This window comes from Pleurodeles waltl, chromosome 3_1 (genome assembly GCF_031143425.1).
Source record: "Pleurodeles waltl isolate 20211129_DDA chromosome 3_1, aPleWal1.hap1.20221129, whole genome shotgun sequence".
NCBI lineage: Eukaryota > Metazoa > Chordata > Amphibia > Caudata > Salamandridae > Pleurodeles > Pleurodeles waltl.
Genome location: NC_090440.1, coordinates 1,835,767,015 through 1,835,782,986, shown reverse-complemented (window position 1 = coordinate 1,835,782,986; position 15,972 = coordinate 1,835,767,015). Strand labels below are relative to the sequence as shown.

Here is a 15,972-nt window from a genome sequence, read left to right as displayed (position 1 = left end):
CACAGGACGTTTCGGAGTGATCTGTCAAGTGGGGGCTGAGAAAAAATGGGCTAAAAAAACATTGCGTTTGCCATGTTAATTTCCATAAAACCACTGGACAGAATTACACTAAATTTGGCAGAAAGCTAGCTGCTGGTACGTAGACTGTGCTTTTTGTTATTTGATGTATCTGTTCAGTAGTCTAGGAGATATTTAAGGGCAAATAAATTTGTATATCTCTGGCCGTGAATAATTTGCTAAATTCACAAATTTCAGTGACTACACGTGTGAAAAGAAGCATTTCAATTGTCTGACCGCAACCTGACTAGAAAGTTGAGACCGACATTTTATTTCACATGGTTCCTGAGGGTGAAAATTTAAATTGAAAGTGGCATAAGGAGTCAGGATCAAGGTTCCCTGACAAAAGGGATGTGATATAGGTGAGTTTTAGGGGCAAAATAGAGGTTTAATAAACTTTTAAAGAAAAACCACACTCATTCATACACTAATTAATTCACTCATACATTCACTCAGAGACTGATGCGCCAACTCACACACCCACTCATGTACCCACACAGACTCACACATCCACTTTCAGACCCACTCACGCACCCACTCACCCACATACTGACAAAGACAGGCCCTGTGGCCAACCTGCACTGCGCATGCGAGGCGCGGGGTTGGTTGATCATAAGGGCTTGGCTGCAAGGCCTTGCGACCAACCACTGCCGCGCACAGCCTTTGGCCGTGCATGGCGGGGGTTGGAATAACGTATAGTAATTAACATTACTTTATGTTAAAAAAACATAGAAATTCACAGGAAAAAAACAAAGGTTACAGGGATGTTATAATTAGGTTCTGAATTTACTCGTACAAAACCATAGAAATTCAGCAGTTATAGTTAGTTCTTTCAATCAACTATAACTCACACCCTAAGGTAACTATAGCTCGCGCCATCAGGGGGCGGAACTTGGTGGGATGGAAGATGGTCATGATCTAAAAGAGTTCTGCCGAACGCCAAGAATCTGTCTGGATCCTATAGCCCCAGAGGGCTTATTAAATGCTCCTGTTGCTTCTGGCTCAGCAGGGGAAGTAGTGAGTTGACAATCGCAGGGCTTGGAGTGATCAGGTGCCCCGGATTGCTGAAAACGTGACGCCGACGATGTGGCAGGGCATGGGCCGACATGCACTGCCGCTGCTGCTCTGGTACACCCTGGCGAGGGCCGGGGATGCGGGCTCCCCTGTTCAGCCTGCCTGGTGACTAGAGCCTGCTATTGGGGGGTGGGGGGTCCCTGTTGCTGGGACACTGCTGGAGCAGACTGATTGATGGTGTCCACGGTGGCGGCCCCTGGTGAAGTGGAAGCCTGTGAACCTGGTGGGGAACGCTGGGCTGCGCGAGGCGGAGCTGGTGTAGCGGCTAGGCCGGCGGGCCTTTCATGCACCGACTGGTGTCGCCGGCGGGCCTGTCATGCGCTGACTGGTGTCGCCGCAGCACTTTACTTCTCTCCCCCACCCTCACCAGATGGACCTAACTTTTAGACTTATAGCGCAGTTTTCTTCAGTTTGGTTGGGAGGTCCCTCCTGGTCACTGCTCCTGGCTCGGAGCTTCTTAAGAGGCCGTCCTGCTATTCCTCACAGCCAGTAAGTGCCACTGCCATTACTACTACTATACAGTATAAAACTCACTGGCGCTAGACGCTGATCAATTGGCGGGAGGCCACTGACTCTTTTTGATGCTTTTGAAACACGCAACAGTTGGAAATTTGGAGCAGTGGGGTGGAGGGTGTGCCCCCAGACCTACCCAAAACGAAAAGTTATGATGCTGGCATAGATCGGGGGCCCCCAAAGAAGCTTCGCTAATATTCCCCCGAGAACGGCGAATCCCTGAAACCACAGGGGTACAAGTAGACGCTAGTAATTATAGTGAGAGCTTGCAAGATGCCCACAGCAGATAAGGCCCAATCAAAGCTTAATTTTGTACAGTGCAAGTCGCACAAGGCATGAAAGGAGCGACACGACAAAGCAGGCAATGCAGGAGATCATGACTCTGAGTCGGTGCCTGACCTCAAGCAAATCCTTACAGCGATGCAACACAGCCTTGTCACAATCTATGTCAAAATAGATGCACTGTCATATCGCATGGACATAATGACTGAGAGGCTTGATAAACATGTGGAGCGCCTCAATACAGCTGAGCGCAGAACTTCTGATGTGGAGGATGAACGTGCCAACATGGTGGCGATGCAGTCCAAGGTGGATAAAACGCTTATTGCACTCCAGGGGAAGGTCAAAGATTCAGAGGATAGGTCCTGGAGGAGCAACCTTCGTGTGGTAGGCATAGCTGAGTCGACTGCAATATACAACATGGAACAATACATTGAACAGTTGTTCACTAATCTACTGGGGCGCAACACATTTTCGGACATGTTCGATGTCGAGCGGGCACAGCGTTCATTGGCGTCCAGATCGCCGCCTCTGGCTCCCCTAGGCCAGTGATCGTTAAACTATAATGATAGAGACGGTGCATTGAACAAAGCACAAGAACTCAAGACTCTGAGACATGAGGGATCTGACATTTCTCTATATCCTGACTTTACGCAACAGGTGCAGTAGGCACTTCGGCTGTTTCTGCCAGTGAAGAGACAACTCAGAGATCTAGGCCTTGATTCTCGTATGCTGTACCCAACAAAACTCCATGTCGTGCTGGATGGGAATCCAGAGATTTTTACTGACCACAAACAGCTCACCCAATTCTTGAAACATAGGACTGCCATGAGCAGTCGCAGAGACTCACCTGCCTCTACTCCTTGATGGGGAAGAGAACTTGATTGGGCAATCTTATAGCACTGTTTCTCATGTTAACCTCTATTCTCTTATAGGTTGTGCTGACTGCTTGCTTCTTTGTTAAAGGCGGGGAGGGGGAGAAAACCTTAGCCAGGGGTAGTGGTCAAAATTACTGATTCGTAGAATTGTATGTGTACTGAAGGGAGGAGACACTACCACGGAATGTCTGTTGAGCTTTTTCAAATAGTCCATAGGGGGTGTCTTACATACTTTAGGACATCATGGTGCAGTGAACCATTGTTGGGAGCATGCCGGCCATTGCTGGCACTGGCCGTGGTGGTAATATATAAGGGGCGGTTTTACTTTCCACGCTAGAGGGGTATTGATATGGACGGCTAGGAATTCGGGGATACGCTTACGGGAACTTGCCAAAGACCCTCATAGTAGGTATGTCATAGCAAAGTGCACTAGAAGGGACCTCACGTTCTTGGAAGTGGGACTCTTTGGAACCAACCACGATGATCCACAGTTTTACCAAGACTTGTCCGCCAAGTTAGCTGTATTTGGAAATGCCCCACAATTATGGGCAGGAGATTTCAATTGTGTATTGGACCCGCCAATAGACTGCTTAGGTGGCCTTCAAAGGAAGTCTTCTGCGACTGCACGGGTGATAACTGATTTTGCTGCCGACATTGGTCTGATTGATATTTGGAGACATAAATTCCCCATAGTGGGAGGCTACACTAATTACTTGGCAGTCCAAAACTTACATACACGCATCGATTATTGGTTGGTGGCCAGGAGTCTGGTGCCTAGATCTCAGGTGCACGATCCCTGGTCTAGAACGTATTCTGATCATGCACCGGTGCTCCTCACTCTTGACGTTTGGGGTCGCTGTGTTGCTCAGTTCACGAGGCGATTACCACCATATTTACTTTTAGACCCAGCTTTTAGACAAGACCTCGCTCAAGCAATAGAAGAATTTTTCTGTACAAATGTAGGCTCAGTCACTAAATTCTGTACTGTGTGGGAGGCCTTTGAGGTGTACATAAGTGGTGTGACCATCACAAAGCATGCAGGAGTGCTGAAGTCCCTTCAGGGGCGCTTGACACGATTGGAGAAAGAGATAGGGCAATTGGAGGGGGAGCACCGGACCACTGGGAGTGCTTGGCTGCTCGGCCTTATTCATTTGTAAGCTAACTGAATTTCCAGAGATAGCGAATACTGAATTCCACTATATGGGGAAGTACGCCATGGCTCGCACATATGAGGAAAGGGACTGCCCGGGTGCGACACTGGCAACACTTTTGTGCCTCAACAGAGAAGCTGACATGGTTTTGGAGATACAGGATGAGGGTGGCGAATTGCTGCGATATCCGTATGCTATCGCCAGACAGTTCTGAGATTACGATGCCGCATTGTATAATTCCAGTTCCATTTCTGACCCGGGTTCAATATTAGATTATTTAGAGCACATAGCTCTGCCCTGGTTGACCAACGCGAATAGAGAAAGTTCAGTGGCCCCACTGCAGCCTGGGAGATACGTAAGGCCCTCAAAGGAATGGCATCGGGAAAGGCACCGGGCCCTGATAGGCTTACTGTGGCCTTTTATAAGGCATTTCAGGATCTTTTTGATTCCACACCTCATGGCACTGTATGGGGAGATTGCTGGGGATGCAGAAATCCCACCCTCAATGAGAGAAGCATTAATAGTCACTCTAATTAAGCCAGGCAAGTCCCCACTCTCTTTGATTAACGTGGACACAATGATCCACGGCGCAAACCTATTGAATAGATTGGTGTTTGTTCTACTGACGCTGGTGAGGGTGGAGCAGGCAGGTTTTGTGCCAGGCCGCAGACTCACTGCCCCTTTCGCCTTTGCTGTATGCACTGGTGGCGGAGCCACTGGCTGTGCGCTGCATGAGTATCACGGCCACAAGGACATACGCTTTTGAGGTTACAGGTTGATTATATCTGCTTATGCAGATGACACTTTGCTTTAAATTAGGGATCCGTTCCTCAATCTTGCACCAGTGCTGCAGGAAGTTGTGAGATGTGGCGGCCTCTCAGGATTGAAAATTAACTGGAGCAAGTCTATTGTATTCCCTCTAATCCCAGCCACAGTGCAGGTGCCACTGCAGTTCCCCCTTAGGTAGGAGTCTGATTCTGTACGTTACTTGGGGATACGGTTCCTCACAGACACACCCCGGTTGTTGGTATGGCAGATAATTATGGGAAACCCATACAGAGACTAACAAAAGACGTAGAGCCGTGGATCAAGGTGCCACTCTCACTAGCGGGACGCATTGCTATTATTAAAATGGTAGTACTCTTGAGGTTTCTGTACCTTTTTCAGAACATCCCCATCCTACTCCCTAAGCATGTATTTTCTGTAATTCGGTCACTCTGGATTAGGCTCATTGGGGGGTTGGGTGGGTGGGGAGGCAGGCTGGTGGGGGGACAACCAAGAGTACAGTGGAATGTGCTGACACTCCCATATGATATGGGGGAGACTTAATGTCCTTGAAATGGAGACTTACTTTAGGACAGCCCACTCTGTTTGCCCATACGTGAATCCATGGTCCAGATGGCTCACTGCACATGCATATAGAGCGTGACATGTTGCCGCCTTACCCCTTGCCTTATCAAATATTTGTCCCTCCGGGGTATCGACACAGGGAGTTAGACTCTTTGAACACCTCCACACACGTTTGGCATAGTCTCATGACCAAACAGGCTCTCCCTCTTTTATATTCGCCCCACATAAAATTAGAATGGTGCACAGGGTTCTCCTTCAGTAGGGACATGGAAACGCTATTGGGATTGCAGAAAATGTGTGTCGAATTGATGGGGGATTTGTTTCAGGAAGGGATGGCGCAAACCTGGGAATCCCTTACGCAGCAAATGGAAGCAACTTCGCCACTTTTACGCTTTCAATACTATAGAGTGAGGCATGCACTCCGCGACCTTCTGGGTGATGGGTCGCAAGAGTCGACAGAAATGCAAGCGCTGACTATGATTTATAAAAGAGACTTCCCATTACAAACTGGTATCCAGACTGTACCCTTGCGCTCAGGATGTACGTAGGCCAGGCCTAACGAAGTCCAGGTTGGAGTGGCAAAGAGACATTGATATAGTGCTTACAGATGCGACTTGCTCCATTTCCCTTAATGGACGGCACAGATTAATCCATTTTAAATACATAAACCGGACATACTATACACCTAGTAGATTACACAAATATTGTCTACGCTGTATGGCTGATTGTCTGAGATGTGATGTGGGGAAGGCGGGCTTCCTACATATGGTATGGATTTGTCTTGGGCTACAGCGTTTTTGGGCACGTTTGTTCAGAGAGCTAAATTAAATCACGGGGTTGTGCTGTCTGCTACTCCTCTACTGGCCCTGCTTTGTTGCGATAGAGACTTGGATGGGGAGGTAAGGAGCTTGGTGGTGATGAGCCTTCTTCTTGCTAAGCGCAGAGTAGCTATAAGATGGGATCGTAGCCCGCTGCCCACCTTAAAGAAATGGCATGCTGATATGATATACCTCAACACTCAAACAGATGCATATCATGAACTGATCCCACCACAGAATCACCCACGTAACTATTGGGGTCCATATCAAACTTACTTGATCAGCAAGGAAATGGATGAGCCAGACAGTATTGGTTAATATGGGTGTGCATTGCACTTATGAATAGACGATGTTCTTTAATATATCGAGTAATGCTACTTGTCACAGATGCATATAGCAGGGTTTCGTACACATTGTCCTCTAGACGACTGTTGAGGAATATAAATGGTTAAGCAACAGCCCATGTTTATGCACCAGTTGAGTTGTTGTGACGTCAAACTGCGAGTACTCTGGAACATGACATGTTGAAATATGCTCATTGCTGCATGTTACAATTGTTATATACTGCTTTCAAATGTAAATAAAAATGTTTAAAAAAATTATAACCTGCGTCTTCGCCATGCACTGCTAATTACTCCACATATTATGTCATTGATGAGATGTTGTATGACATCTTTAATATCACTGCAACATTTGCAATAACATTATTGATAAGAAAACTGTGCATGCCAAAGGCAGTGAGTTATAGTAACCTTAGGGCGCGAGTTATAGTTACTTGAAAGAACTCTAACTAGAACTGCTGAATTTCTATCGTTTTGTACGAATACATTCAGAACCTAACTGTAACATCCCTGTAACCTTTGTTTTTTTCAGTGAATATATATATATGACAGTCTCGCTTTATGAACATTAGTTTGGACTCTACTCCTTATGGGAACGGTCCATCTTCGACTCCCAGGCGAGATCTCATCCAAGAAGAACTGCATGCAACCCCCAACTGGTTTGGCCTTAGGCCTCATCAATGAAGTATTGCTTGGATCCTATGGCAGGGCCAGCAAGGTACCCACACCTCGGCATAACTTTAGCCACTTGGGGTGCTGTATCAGGTGCAAAAAGGATGGTAGATGGAATGCTTGCAAATAGTCTAATCGCTGGCAGTTGCTCGGTGGTGCTTTCCAACCCATCAGTATTCATCCAATGTGCCACTCTAGACAGAGGCTTGACTTTATGCAAATGAGTACTGACCCTGCTCCTCATGGGAACAGTCCATCTCGAATTGCCAGTTGAGAACTCTTCCAGAGGGACGACAGGCAACCCCAGGCCAGTTCTGGCCTTATCATGTCTCAAAGGTTTGGTATAGTTTTGATCTTGTGGCACAGCAAGCAATGGCCCCACAATTGGGCATACTCTTGGCCACTTGTGTCGTCACGTCAGACATACAAGGTGATGGAAGGAATGATTGCAAATAGTCTAAACACTGGCACCCGCTTAGGGTAGCATTCCTGTCCATCATTTATTACCCACTGGGCTACTCTAGGTAGAGGCCAGTCTTATGCAAATCTGTACTGAGCCTTCTCACTGGAACAGCCTATGCTAAACAGCCAGGCAAAGCCCCCTCTAGAAAGACCACTAGTCCACATAGTTAATGGAATAAGCAAAATGCCAGTTTAAGGGGCATTATATGATGCTGGTTAGTATTTTTATTTATAGAATGTAATCTGCAGCTTCATATGTAGGGTTACCTTATAAAATGAATAATGTGAAAAACTGTAACCTAAAAAGGATGATCTGATAGAGACTTCTAGCTGCAGCTTCCTTAACTTAGAATTCCCTGGCGTCAGCTTCGAATCCGGAGTTTTTTGTGAGCAGTACCCTTCACGCATGCTGTCGGATGGCGTTGTTCGGATCCGTGTGCGTCGATCAGCTCTGCGTGCGTCGTTGGAGTCGTCTATGACGTCACGGTTGTCTATATAGACGCCGTCTCGGTGCACGTACATCAGTTCTTTTCCTTCCGCGCCAGTTAAGCACAGTTTTGGAAAGAGCTACCCTGCTTCGACGGTTTGTCTATGCTTTTTTGACTGTGTGGAGTCATGTCTTCGAGAAAGACAGGATTCAAGCCGTGTGGTGCGTGTCATCGCACCATGTCGGTGACGGATCCGCACCAAGTTTGACTTTGGTGCTTGGACAAGGACCACGATTCCACCTCGTGCTCCGATTGTCGGGCCATGGCGCCGAAGGCCTTGAGGGAGAGATCCCTAAAGCTTCTTGCGGCCCGACATTCGTCTTCGGTCGGCGCGACTCCGTGGAGGTCACGGTCCCACAGTAGGAGGAGGTCGCGGCACCGCTCCCGAAGCCCCAGGTCCTCTTCCTTGCACTCGAGGTCAACGGAAGGTAAGAGGCACAAGAAGAAGAAGAAGTCCAAGCGGACTTCGTCTTCGCCACGCCCGTCGACCGACGAGGCGTCTAGGGAACGTCGACGTTCCGAGCGCGGTTCTGCGGAGCCGTCACCAGGATTCTGCGTCTTCCCCCCTTTTCAGGGGACCGGATCGACCCCCGCTCCAATTAAAGAATTTTACGAGGCCATGCGTCTCGTTTGTGAGCGGGCTAAACCCTCGGGTGGGTCTTCGGGCCCGCGGGGTCAGCAGGGGCCCCTTTGGATTCGACGCCGGCACAGTCGACCTCCTTCGGTGCCGGGTCCGACGTCGCCGATTCCGCCACCGGCGCCCACCGGTGGCAGCCCCATCCTTATTCCGGATGATCCGGAGCCGGAGCGACGTCGACTCCGACTTCGACGGAGCCGATTCGGCCCAGATCATTGTCTGAGCATTATTTGGAACAGCCAGACGCAGGAGAGGAATGGGAGGGGTCTGAGGACCCTTTAGAATCAGGATTGAACAGGACTGGTATGTGGATCTAGGGGAGGCCAGTGGACTGGACACATCTCCAGATACTGGTATGCTCTCTCCTCCTAATGTGGCTACGGAGGAGGGGGCTTCTTTCGCTATGGTGGTGCGTAGGGCACCTGAGGTCTTGGACGTAGATCTGCCTACGGTGGCAGTCAGGACAAATATCCTGACAGAAGTGCTTCAGCCGGGGGTGTCAACATCGGAACCGTTGTTGCCCTTCAATGAGGCTCTTACAGACGCCCTTCTGGGTACGTGGTCCAAACCCAGCACAGGGGCTCCTGTGAATAGGACGGTCGGCGGCCGCCATAGACCCGCTCCCAGCGACCCTAGTTTCCTAACACAACACCCCACTCCTGAGAGCTTGGTTGTCCAAGCCTCTACTTCACGTGGTGCCTTCCCTTCCTCTCCTCCGGATAGGGAATCCAAGAGGCTGGATCAGCTTGGGAAGAAGATGTTTTCTTCCTCCAGCCTGGCATTGAGGTCTGTAAACACCTCTTGCCTATTGGGCCGTTATTCCCATACTTTATGGTATATGGTGGCGCAAGTGCTGCCCCAGGTCCCGGAGGGCGTGCGGGACACTCTCACCCAGGCTGTAAAGGATGGGAGAGATGCAGCCAAGTTTACAATCCGGTGTGGTTTGGATACGACCGACTCGCTGGCCAGAGCGATTTCATCGCCAGTGGCCCTTCGTCGCCACGCCTGGCTACGTTCCACTGGTTTTTCAGGGGATGTCCAGTCCAGCTTGATGGACATGCCCTTTGATGGCTCTCGCCTTTTTGGCGAAAAGGCAGACTCCGCGCTTGAGAGGTTCAAGGATTCTCGAGCCACGGCCAGATCCTTGGGCCTTTCAACGCCGGCACGACAGCAGTCTGTTTTTCGCCCCTTCCGAGGCTTCAGGAGGGGTGTGGTGCCACGCCAGCCACAATTTAGCCACCGTCCTCAGGCTTCACAGCATCCCGGAAGAGGACATGGTCGTGGTACCATCAGACCCAGAGGGTCTGGCCAGAGGTCGGCGCCGGCAGCTTCGGCCTCGGCGCCGTTGGGGACCTCAGGATCCGATAACGGATCTGGACCGGCGCTGGTTTCACACAGTTGACCTCCTTCGGTGCCGGGCCCCTCCACTGCGCCCAAGCCCTCCTAGTGTGGTTCTGCGGGATCACGTCCGTCCAGTTGGAGAGAGGATTCGTTTTCATCTCCCTCACTGTCTTTCCATCACCACGGACAGGTGGGTCCTGCAGATCATACGGAAGGGCTACTCCCTTCCCTTCCAGTCTTTCCCTCCTTCTATCCCTCCGACAAAGGAATGGCTGATGGAGGACCATTTAGCTTTGCTCCGCGAGGAAGTTTCGGCTCTTTTGGCCAAGGGAGCCATAGAAAGAGTCCTGATATCAGAAGTAGATAGTGGTTGTTATTCCCGCTACTTTCTGATTCCCAAAAAGAAAAAAGGCCTTCGCCCTATTTTGGACTTAAGGGACGTCAATCTCTTCCAAAAGAAGGAGAAATTCAAGATGCTCACTCTTGCTCAGGTTTTGTCTGCCCTAAACCAAGGAGACTTGATGGTAGTGTTGGATTTGCAGGATGCGTATTTCCATATTCCTATCCTGCCAAGCCACAGATGTTACCTGCGGTTCAAGGTGGGCCACGAGCACTTTCAGTTTACCGTGCTTCCTTTCGGTATCACCAGTGCCCCTCTGGTGTTCACAAAGGTGATGGCGGTGGTGGTAGCTCATTTGCGCAGGTCAGGGATTTCAGTCTTCCCCTACCTGGACGATTGGCTGTTGAAGGCTCCTACGCCTCAGGCTCTCGTCACCCACCTCCAGACGACGGTGGACCTCCTGCATTCGCTGGGGTTCACTATAAATGTGCCGAAGTCACACCTGACTCCCTCTCAGAAGCTCTCTTTCATCGGAGCTGTTCTGGACACAGTGCAGTATCGGGCTTATCCTCCCGATCAGTGGGTTCAGGATATTCAGGTTATGATTCCGATGTTTCGGCCTCTATCCTGGATCTCGGTGAGACAGACTCTGAGGCTGCTGGGACTCATGGATTCCTGCATCCTGTTGGTCAAACATGCCAGTGGGACCTGAAGTTCCAATGGGCACAGCATCAGGGAAATCTTACCGACGTAGTTCAGATCTCGGAGAGGACTGCGGAAGATCTGCAGTGGTGGCTAGTGAACTGCGAGTGGGTCAAGGGCAGACCCCTCTCCCTTCCCCAAACAGATCTAACGGTAGTGACAGATGCGTCACTTCTGGGATGGGGCGGCCATCTGGGGGAGGTGGAGATCAGAGGTCACTGGTCTCCGGCGGAATTAGAGCTCCACATCAACTTGTTGGAGCTTCGGGCGATCCGGCTAGCATTAAAAGCATTTCTTCCTGTTGTGAAAGGGAAGGTGGTGCAGGTGTTCACGGACAACACTACCGCAATGTGGTACTGCAACAAGCAGGGTGGTGTGGGGTCGTGGACCCTTTGTCAAGAGGCTTTACTTCTCTGGACATGGCTGGAACAGCAGGGCATGACCCTGGTGGTTCAACACCTGGCAGGTTCTCTGAACGCCAGAGCAGACGAACTCAGCTGAAAATGCTTAGAGGATCACAAATGGTCTCTCCATCCGGAGGTGGCGCAAGGACTCTTTCAGCAGTGGGGAGAGCCTTGGTTAGATCTGTTCGCCTCCGCAGAGAACGCGCAATGTCAGCAGTTTTGCGCGTTGGAGTTTCCAAGGGGGCTATCGGTAGGCGACGCTTTTCGTCGCGAGTGGAGTTCAGGCCTTCTGTACGCCTTTCCGCCTATACCACTTCTGCCCAGAGTTCTCAAGAAAATCAAGAACGACTGGGCCCAAGTAATCCATGTGGCTCCGGATTGGGCACAGAGAGCTTGGTATCCAGAGCTTCTCAAAATGAGCATCGGTCCTCCAATCAGGCTGCCTCTTCGGGAGGATCTTCTGTCGCAGCAGCAGGGGAAGGTTCTCCACCTGAACCTGTCAACTCTGCTCCTTCATGCGTGGAGATTGAGCGGCGACAGTTGATGTTTTATGACCTCCCTCCCAAGGTCTGTGATGTCATTCGGGCAGCCAGGCGTCCCTCTACTAAGTCAATCTATGCCTGCCGTTGGAAACGTTTTGTTTCTTATTGTTCAGAGAGGTCTATTGATCCTCTTTCTTCTTCTCTGTCTAACATCCTTTTGTTTATTTTGTCTCTCGCCCAGCAGGGTTCCTCCTTGGGGACTCTCAAGGGCTATCTTGCAGCCTTATCGGCTTTTCTTCAGTTGCCTGATCAACCATCTCTGTTGAAATCACCTATAGTACAGAGGTTTTTGAAGGGGCTTGTACATCTGTTCCCGCCTGTGCCTTTCGTTATGCCCCAGTGGGATCTTAATCTGGTTCTTACCTTCCTTATGTGTGCTCCTTTCGAGCCCTTGCATAACTGTCCTCTCCGGCTACTCACTATTAAGACAGCCTTTTTGGTGGCAATTACATCTGCCAGGAGAGTAAGTGAGCTGCAGGCTTTATCTTCTAAACCTCCTTATCTCATGATATATCCTGACAAGGTGGTGTTAAGAACTCATGCCTCTTTCCTCCCCAAGGTGGTGGCCCCTTTCCATTTGGGTCAAAATATCACCCTGCCTACCTTCTTTGCACCACCGCATCCCTCTAAGGAAGAGGAGCGTCTCCATCGACTTGACCCAAAAAGATCGTTATCGTTCTACCTTGACCGCACTAAAGAGTTCCGGGTGGACGACCAACTCTTTATGGGGTACGTTGGTGCAAAGAAGGGTCGGGCAGTACAGAAGCGATCCATTTCGCGCTGGCTGTATAAAAATATGCTACGCTTTGGCGAAGAAGCAGCCTCCTGAGGGCTTGAGAGCTCATTCCACTAGGGGGAAAGCTGCTACCACTGCGTTGGCACGTGGCGTACCGGTGGTGGACATATGTCAGGCCGCAACGTGGGCTTCTTTACACACATTTGTGAAGCACTACTGCCTGGACAGCCAGGTGAGGAGAGAGGGGCATTTTGCCCGTTCTGTCTTGCAGGACTTCCTTGTATAAAAAAAAAAAAAAAAAAATCTCCTTCAGACCCACCACCATGGGTTATAGCTTGGGTATCTATTCTAAGGTAAGGAAGCTGCAGCTAGAAGTCTCTATCAGATGAACAAGTTACTTACCTTCGGTAACGAGGTATCTGGTAGAGACTCTATCTAGCTGCAGATTCCTTACTCCCGCCCAAGCCTCCCCGCTCTGGGGAAATTTTTTCTCTTGTACATATGTGTATATATATGTATATATATATGTTTCATTTTGGCAACTTTTTGCCTTTCTTACAGGCATGATAGTGTTTTTCTCCAAACAGTCAGAGGTTAAAAGTGTATTGGTTGGTTCTTCCATGACTCTGTGCTTCTGGCGCGGGAAGTTGTGGAAAAGAACTGACGTCCGCGCGCCTAGACGGCGTCTATATAGACAACCGTGATGTCATAGACGACTCCAACGACGCTGACGACGCACGCGGATCTGGTCGACGCACGCGGATCGGAACGACGCCGTCCGACGGCGCACGCAGGGTACTGCTCACAAAAAACTCCGGATTCGAAGCTGACCCCAGGGAATTCTAAGGTAAGGAATCTGCAGCTAGATAGAGTCTCTACCAGATACCTCGTTACCGAAGGTAAGTAACTTGTTCTTCTTAAACAACTCTACATAATATTTATTTAAAACAATACTCAGCTCCTGGCAGGCATGTGATAAATGCTCACTATTTCTTTCATACACGACTGCTATTCAATTAAATATTTTCAAAATAAAGCAAATCATCTGCTATACGTTAAGAATGGACTGCTGGTGGGTGTTTAGCCAGCTTCAACCGTGGCACTGGACTATTTTGCAGAATGGGATTGTTCACCATATTTTTAACCATTCTCACCTGCATGGTCAACAAGGCAGGAAAACTGGCATTACTCAAGTCTTTTCAAACCTTCCCTTTCGGCTTCTTTAATTAAGTATCACGCTTTAATCCAGTCAAAGGTTTTACAGAATCTCCAATTAGAAGTCTTTCATTTTCATGATACCATGTGGAGGAGAAAAATGTAAGGGTGATAAAAAACTTAAGCCTTGAGTACTCACTTCAGTATTGTCTCATACGTTACCTGGGTGCCACTATGAAGGGTGCAAAAAACCAAGTCCAGATGTCATTGACCTACTTAGATACAAAAAGCCCTGATTACAAATCAGGCTGTATTAAGGCGAATGGCTACCGTATGGCCAGAAATAACGTTTCTGACTGGTAAATGCATACCTAAATCTGGATATCCTGAATTAATCCCAATAGAATGGGGACTAGCCATATATATCGTTTTCCGGCTGAAATTGCACATGGAATTCACATTCATTACTTGCTCTGAGCAGTGCTTCATTTGTCAATAAAAATATGCTAGTGCCAAAAGCTCTCCTCTGAAACACGCGGCTGCTGCAATTAAATGTGCGAGCACGGAATACTGAGGCTGTGTAATCCTAAAGCCATCTGGGGCCTCCTTAATCCATTTACCGCCACTCCCTGCGCCTTCAGCTCACTTTTGCAGCTTTCTGCTTTGGCCGTTTGTGACGCTTTTTTGTTTTTCTCTTCCTCAGCCTTTCCCATATGTGTCTTTTGCTCGCAGTAAATGCCTGAGGCAGAAAAATAAGTGCCGGCCCTCAAAAATAAGTGCTGGTGCCCCACACAGGAAACCACCGGTTCAAATGAAGCACTGGCACTGAGCATGTGGTAAATGGTTTCATGAGCCTGTGCCGGGTGAGGAGGGTGGTAGTGTGCAGGGGAGATCGAAGCAAGACAGGGGAAAACGTTGCATGCTTCCACTGCGCTGCAGGATGGGGTGTGCTGTGGCCTATGCTTCTGGGGCAGTGCACCTGCCCAATCATCCTGTGCTTTTACCGGCTGCCCTGTGATTTTCTTTTTTAATACAATCTTGTTTTTTGTTTGAAATTTCGATTTTTTGGTTAGAAATCTGCCATATGTTTCTGCTGAAAGGGTTTCTTCCATCCCTCAGAAGACCTCCTCCATCCTCCAACACCCATTGGAACAAGATATTTTTCCCCACTGCAAGAAACGTGATTTCAACCAAAAATAACAATTGTGAGGTGGTATAACAAAATGAAGTCCTTTCAAGATCAAATCATATTTCTCAAAAATTCAAATTTGATTGACAGAAATAATGGTTTCTAAATAACGAATGCAACGGTTTGAAAAATAATAATATTTATGTTTACCTCATTTACCACTTGTTTTTTGGTTTGCAAAAAACTTTAGATGGATATTTATGAAAACTGAACAGGATCGCAAATTGCAACAAGCGGCTTTTCCTTATTCAAGTTTGGTGAAAATTCTTTCAGCAGTTTTTACCCTATGTCAGAAATGTTTTTTGCTATTTGAATGAAAATGAGGAAAATCACTTCAGAATCCCATCTTTCTCATTTTGTAGCGCCCCTTTCCATTTGCGGTTCCTATGTAAGACTCTCCAACTCTCTAATATAAAGATGATCGGGTTGAATCAGACATTTTAGAAGTTTATGTAGTTTTGTCAAGGGGTGCAAATGATACTATGGATCCTAAAACTCATATTTCCACTGGAAGGTCAGTTTAACCAGAGCACGCCCTTTATTTTATGTACATTTAGAGCCTTTGTTTGTGAATCTAACACAAACAACGCTTTAAGATTAAAACTAATATGGGTGGATGAAATAGCAAATTTTCCAGTTGAACATTTTGCCATTCACAAAAATGGGTGGGCTTGTGTGATGTCATTCCCTAAGCCAATTTCTCTATGATAGTGTCTGCAAACCCTGAGTTGGAAAAGATCACGAGAACTGCACCCCAACACAAAGGACGGAAATCTTGCCGCAGATGTTAAAAAAAAAAAATAAGAATACATTCCAGAGCATGGTTTAAAGACCACACGACAT

At 48.4% G+C, this 15,972-nt stretch overlaps 1 protein-coding gene across 1 annotated transcript in view; it reads left to right on the top strand.

Annotated features, from left to right (window-relative positions):
- Positions 1 to 15,972, top strand: part of ANKAR (ankyrin and armadillo repeat containing) — a 723,226-nt gene that overhangs the window by 624,787 nt on the left and 82,467 nt on the right. The window lies entirely within an intron of this gene.